This window comes from Austrofundulus limnaeus, unplaced genomic scaffold, assembly GCF_001266775.1.
Source record: "Austrofundulus limnaeus strain Quisiro unplaced genomic scaffold, Austrofundulus_limnaeus-1.0 Scaffold47, whole genome shotgun sequence".
In the NCBI taxonomy this organism is placed as follows: Eukaryota; Metazoa; Chordata; class Actinopteri; order Cyprinodontiformes; family Rivulidae; genus Austrofundulus; species Austrofundulus limnaeus.
The window spans coordinates 2,290,097-2,296,977 of NW_013952449.1; the positions used below are offsets into that span (position 1 = coordinate 2,290,097).

General features: G+C 39.1%; 1 protein-coding gene across 1 annotated transcript in view; it reads left to right on the top strand.

The window, feature by feature from the left end:
- Positions 1–6,881, top strand: part of szt2 (SZT2 subunit of KICSTOR complex) — a gene marked incomplete in the record, with an annotated part of 111,681 nt that overhangs the window by 77,611 nt on the left and 27,189 nt on the right.

The following is a 6,881-nucleotide window of genomic DNA, read 5'->3' on the forward strand; positions in this document are numbered from 1 at the left end:
TATTTCATCCATGTTTTCAATTATTAGACTAAATTTGCCAATAAATAGTTTGAAAATATATTTTTTGCAGCTTTTAGTTTTTAATATTAATTTACAAAACACCCAACACTTAACAATAGCCTCTACCTCAAGAGGTAGAGGAGCCAAATGGCTGGCTCACTGCTGCCAACTAGTGGTCAGAGGCTGAACTACAACATAAAAATGAACGGCTGGCAGGAACGTAGACATTTTAAACCTTAATAAAAAATCGATACAGGGCTTTAGAATATCTATACAGTATCGGGAAATGAAATATCACGATATTTCAGTGTATCGATATTTTCTTACACCCCTAGAGAGTTGTGATTTTGTTGCTGAGTTGTTGCAGGCATAACCAGCTCAACTCAGTTTAGTTGCTATAGTTCTGAAGATCTAAAGCTGGATTTTGACTCACGTGGAGCTCCTCTCTGTCCAGGTCTATAAACCACAATGATGATCAAAAACTCTATCATGTGGAGGCAGCTGCAACAAAATTAAATGTGTGGCAAAGCAGTTTTATAAGCCATGCACATAAAAATAGACTGAAAATGTGCTTATTTTCTTCTAGTTTCTCACATTTTTTGCGACTTTAGTTAGTCTCCAGCAGTCGTAAAGCAGTGAGAAACTACAGCTGCCACCAGAACCGGAGAAAAAAAAAATCAGCATGAGCTCCATCAGAGCTGAGATGTTCTGCCGGGGTCTCCGTCACACTCAAAACAACACCTTGATACAAAAAACAAAAATGTAATCTGTAAATGCATGACCAAAGGCTGACATGAAGCTTAAAGTCCCAAATAGTTCAGTACTACAGCATCGGACCACGTGAAATGTTCTGAAGGTGAGCAGTGCTGGAACGGGTCGGACCTGTTAACACAGGTGAGACCAGTACAGACCCAAAGGTCAGCAGGTCATGACCCAACCTGCTGATCTTTTTGCTAAAATCCAATTGGACTCTTATATTTCTCAAATATTAGATGTAAAATGCTCTGAACAAATATATAACTGTATTATGATGGAGCAAGGCGTTGATGGAGCTCTGTATGTTAGAAGGAAGATTTTTATTTTTTATCCATTTTACAGGGAGAGAAATGTGATTTTCCTGGTGTTTCCTGTGACAGTTTTATACTTAAACTGGAAGCTTTCCAAAGCTTTTGTTTGAGTCAGTATATGCAGGAGCTGGTGGGGTGGACGGGCTGTTAGTTCAGGTGAACCACACTGGAAGGACAACATCTGGACGGTCACAGTCACAGAAGCTGGTTGGTCCTGGAGCAAACTTTTCCAGCTGTTGTATCCTGAGGAGGAGTCCAGCTGATTTCATTAGATGGTCCTTTACCAGCCTGTTTGAGTTCAGGGTCCTGTTAGTAAAAAGTAAATTGAAGACATGATTGTTTGATTAAGAGATGATGTTTTATTTAAGCCATCAGAGGAGTACATATCTCCCTCTGCATGTGATGAACAAACACTTCGGCAAAAACACATTTAGATTGTTAACTCATAAAACACTGTCAGTCCACCTGCCTAGAAGATTGGTTTATTCATCCACAACATAAGAAACATAAGAAATTTATCCAATTTGCTTCCTAGAGCACAGCCTGTGAGCTTCAAACCATCCCTTTCAAGATGTCATTAGCACTGAGGGTGTTCAGCAAGTGTGTGGAAGCAGTTCTGAGAATTACTGGCATAAAAATGATTAATAAATAAACAACTATACAATGTGCTCCCAAACTCAGGAGCAGGCGCGCAACGATTCCCGAACAATGTAGAGTGTATTTCAGTCGCAAAATGAACTCTCATATTGTGTCATGCTGTCAGAGGAAGGGGTTGCATCTAGGGCTGCACTGATTGCAATTTTCTGACCAGTCTCTAAATCACCAGGGGCCTCATGCATTTTCATTTTGGAAATTTCAGAGTGATGTTTTGAATACACTCCAATCTCTAAATGGCTCACATGCATTTGACAAATATAAGATAAATATGGATTTCTTGAAAATGCATGCCAACACTTCTTTACCATTGTTTCATCATTTGCTTAATTTATGTATTGTGCAGTCTRTTTTCCCTGATGCCTGGAAGTTTGCTCAGATTACTCCCATTTTTAACTCTGGTGATCCAACAGAAGTTTCAAACTATCAGCAAATTTCTGTTCTTCCTATTTTTTCTAAATTACTTGAAAAAACATTGTTTAATCAACTACTTCAGCATCTAGAAGCTAATAATATGCTAGGCAATAGCCAACATGGTTTCTGCAGGTCAAGGTCAACCATGTCTACATTAATTTTATTCACTGAACAAATACGCGCTGCTTTGAACAAAGGTCAAGTAACTGGTGCTGTATATACTGATTTTCGTAAAGCGTTTGACACAGTTGATCATTATACTCTCTTACAAAAGTTGATTTCTTTTCAACTTTCATCATCTGCAATACAAATGTTTTCYTCTTMTTTGACTGRTAGGTGTCAGRTTGTGAAACAWGGAAGCTCTGTGTCYGGGTCTCTKCCCTGTTHCGTGGGAGTTCCGCAGGGTAGCATACTGGGCCCATTGCTTTTCCTATTATACATAAATGACCTTCCAAAAATATTGAAGTATTCAAATATTTTAATGTATGCTGATGATACTGTTCTTTTTTTTGTCTGATTTCAATATTGAATCTATTAATAGTCAGTTACAAGCAGATCTTCAGACATTTCATGGTTGGCTTCAAGATAATCTTGTCAATTAATTAAAAAAAACTGTGTGCATGTATTTTTCCTCACCCAGGAGACATTTCAATATAACAAATCAACTCACTTTTTTAAACAAACCCCTTGATATTGTCACTACCTACAAATATCTTGGAATTACTTTGGATTCTCATTTGACTTATCGTGATCATGTACAAGTCTTAACCACTAAGTTGAAACAAAAATTATATGTTTATTCAAAAATTAGATCCAATCTGACATCTTCTGTTTCAAATATCTATCTTCATGCCATTATACTCTCAACCATGTCATACTGTTTACCTGTTTGGTCTCTTACAACTAATGAAATCTCAGAACCCATTGTTAGGCTCTACAACAGGGCCTACAAAATTCATAAAAAAATTTCCTGGTTGGACTCATCACTGTACAGTTCTTTCATTGTCTGATGCCTTGACTTTTCAGAATTATGTTTTGTATAGTGGTATTAATTTATATTTTCAGATCTTCCAAGGTGCCAATTATGGAACTCTCTGTGCATTGTTGCCCAAATCAAATTCTGGAAGTGGTCATTCAACTAGATCTGTTACAAAAGGACAACTGATATTACCAACTTTTAAAAACTGTTACAGCCAGAGGTCTTTCTTCTATGTTTATACTAAAACATGGAATGACATTCCTCAAAACATAAAGTCCATTTCAAAATTACAGCCCTTTAAGAAGCATCTTGTCTGCCATCTGCTGGACTCTTTGTTGTGCTCATATTTAGACATCCTATTTTGCAAATGCTGCCGTTTTGAAATTTGGTATGCTTGTTTGTCTTTGTGTCTATGGTGAATAATGATGTGATTGTGATGCTGGGATTCTGAGTGTTTTATGTGCTGCAGAACAGGAACCTGCTGTAAAACAGCAATTATGCTGAGTCAGGCTTGATTTTTTAATAATCTTTTCCTGTTAAATAAAAAAAAATGAATCAACGGTGCGTACGCACAAAAACCTTGCGTACGCCGTTTTCCACACAAAACTCCGGATGTATACTGAAATGAACGTGGAAATGTGCGCAGCCCCACGCCAACTCCAGGGCTGGTGTACGCACGTTTCTGTGGTTCTGGTTCCATTGGCGGCACTTAGAGGTGATTCTGAGAAACTGTTCATGATTTGAAAATGATTATTGTTCACAGCAGACACACATGATTAACAATTATTACATCCACATGATTAACAATTATTACATCCACATGATTAACAATTATTACATCCACATGATTAACAATTATTACATCCACATGGATGCAGTTATATAAAAGACGTGCAAAGTTGTGCCAAAAATACATTTAACAGGAACAGATTCAGCCTTACTGGAGGATATAATAAATAGTCTAACAGACAGAACATTTATTTATAAACAGATAGAATTTTCTGATCCATGATGACGACTGGCTCATCAGCCGTTTAGAGGAATAATCCTGTTTCAGTTTGGCACTGCTGTGCTCTGGAACGCGACACAGTAAGGAGCCGTGCGCCACGCGTGCACGTGCAGCAGCAGCAGCGATGGAACTGAGGTTCCAAAGCTGTCCAGAGGGAGCTGGCAGACTGATCGGGACTGTGGCAGTCCAGTCCACCCAAAGCAGAGTCATGCCCAATGGAATCGTCTCATTCATCTGATTCTAACTCTCCAACATCATGTGACATCATAAAAACTCTCCACTGAGGCGCAGAGACTCGTTTCTTCATATCATTTATGAAATAAAGATCTATGTTCTACCAAACATCTTCTGTTCCTCTCTAATTATGGTAATAAACTCCTGCGTAAAGTTAATATTTCTATGCTCAGAATGGGTGGATGAGCCGGTTGCCCATGACAGCAGCTTCACGATCGCGCACACTCACACACCAACACACAATCACTTGTTCTTTGCGTGATAAACATATTTTATTCCTATTCTTACTTAGGATTTTTTCTCTCACTCACATTATATTAAATTCGTTATTTTCCTGACTCTAGACATCTTTTCTGATCACGCAGGGATCACTCAATCATGTCCTTCACACATGCAGGAAGTAATTTGCATCTGTTTAACATCTGTTAATGAAAGCGTGTCAGGGGAGGTGTTTCACTGCACTCAGTTCCACGTTAATTGTGATGTACAAAAGAAATGTGCGTGGATTCAGGTGTACGTACAGTTTGATACATCTGGATTTTTTTGTGTGTACGCAGTTTTCTGGATTTGACCGTACGTCAGGTTTCAGTAAGAAATCCAAAAAAATTCTTTGTACGTGAGGCCCCTGGTGATTTTGTTTTTGATTGGTACCGATTTTTTAAATAATTGACACTGTCTGGTGTTAAAATGTTACAATAAACCTTCAGTGTTCCAACCTTAATTTATTGAAAAACATTGAACAATACCCTTGAAACAATACAAACGTGTTTTAACTGGACATCAGGTAGAGCTCACCGCAGAGCAAAAGGGGGACAGAGGCTGATTTTCAGACCTTTTGGAGTTAGATGTGAAGCCGACCTTTTCCAACAATCTTATCCAAGTATTGTCCAATCTACTCAAGTATCTCCCAAAATTAAGGAAATCGGTGCTGATAAATGGGCTGGTGCACCTCTAGTTGCATCCTTCTCCCAGTGCATGGTTTCCACTGAAGAGAGATGTTCCGGACTTTATGTGCTCCTCTTCAGGCTCATGTTGATCTCTGTGGTGAAACTGGGGCTTTGTGTTGATGAGAGGACTTCAGTGGTGCATTATTAAGATTGTGCTCCTACCATCATCTGCATTGCTGAGTAAAAATATCACCAACCTGTATGGTGGTTCTTCTGCCACAGAGAGACCAGGGGCCTCATTTACAAAGATTTGTGTGGATTTCTTACTGAAACCTGACGTACGGTCAAATCCAGAAAACGGCSTACGCACAAAAAAATCCAGATGTATCAAACTGTGCGTACACCTGAATCCACGCACATTTCTTTTGTACATCACAATTAACGTGGAACTGAGCGCAGGTAAGACACCTCCCCTGACACGCCTTCATTAACATATGTTCAGCAGATGCAAATTACTTCCTGCATGTGTGAAGGACATGTTTGAGTGATCCCTGCGCGATCAGAAATGATTTCTAGATTCATAAAAATAATGAATTAAATATAATGTGAGTGAAAAAAATCCTAAGTAAAAATAGGAATAAAATATGTTTATCACGCAATGAACGAGTGATTGTGTGTCGATGTGTGTGTGTGCTGCTGTGTTGCGCAACCGGCTCATCCATCCATTCTGAGTCTGAAAATATTAACTTTGCGCAGGAGTTTATTGCCATAATTACTGTAAACACAGAGGAACATAAATGTTTGGTAGAACATAGATCTTAGTTTATTTCATAGCTGATATTAAGAAACGAGTCTCTGCGCCTCAGCAGAGTTTTCATGACGTGACGTGATGTTGGAGAGTCTCCACAAACGCTGCGCGCACCGCAGCCTTTGTGCGCAGTCTGTTTGTCTGTCAAGCTTTTGCTCTCCTACTTACAGTATTTTCACAAGTTGTAAAGTGTACTTCCACGTGTCATTTTGGAGAAATCTACAGCAATTTATGAAACACCTCCACTGCCGGCGAGGGTGCGCACACTCCAGAGCACGACCATAACTCAGCCTTTAGAGTCATATGGATGAGACGATTCCATTGGTCATGACTCGGCTTTGGGTGGACTGGACTGAGTCCTGATGGGTCTGCCAGCTCCCTCTGGAAAGCTCCTGTGGTACCCCAGTTCAATCGCTGCTGCTGCACGTGCACGCATGGTGCACGCAGCTACTCGCTGCGTCGCAATCCCAGAGCGCAGCAGTGCCAAACTAAAATATGATTATTCCTCAGAACAGCTGATGAGCCACTCATGGTCAGAAAATTCAGTCTGTTTATAAATAAAAGCTCTGCCTGTTTCACTATTTATTATATCCTCCAGTAAGGCTGAATCTGTTCCTGTTAAATGTATTTTTGGCACAACTTGCAAGTCCTTTCTTTAACTGCGTCCATGTGGATGTAATAATTGTTAATCATGTGGATGTAATAATTGTTAATCATGTGGATGTAATAATTGTTAATCATGTGGATGTAATAATTATTAATCATGTGGATGTAATAATTGTTAATCATGTGGATGTAATAATTATTAAACATGTGGATGTAATAATTA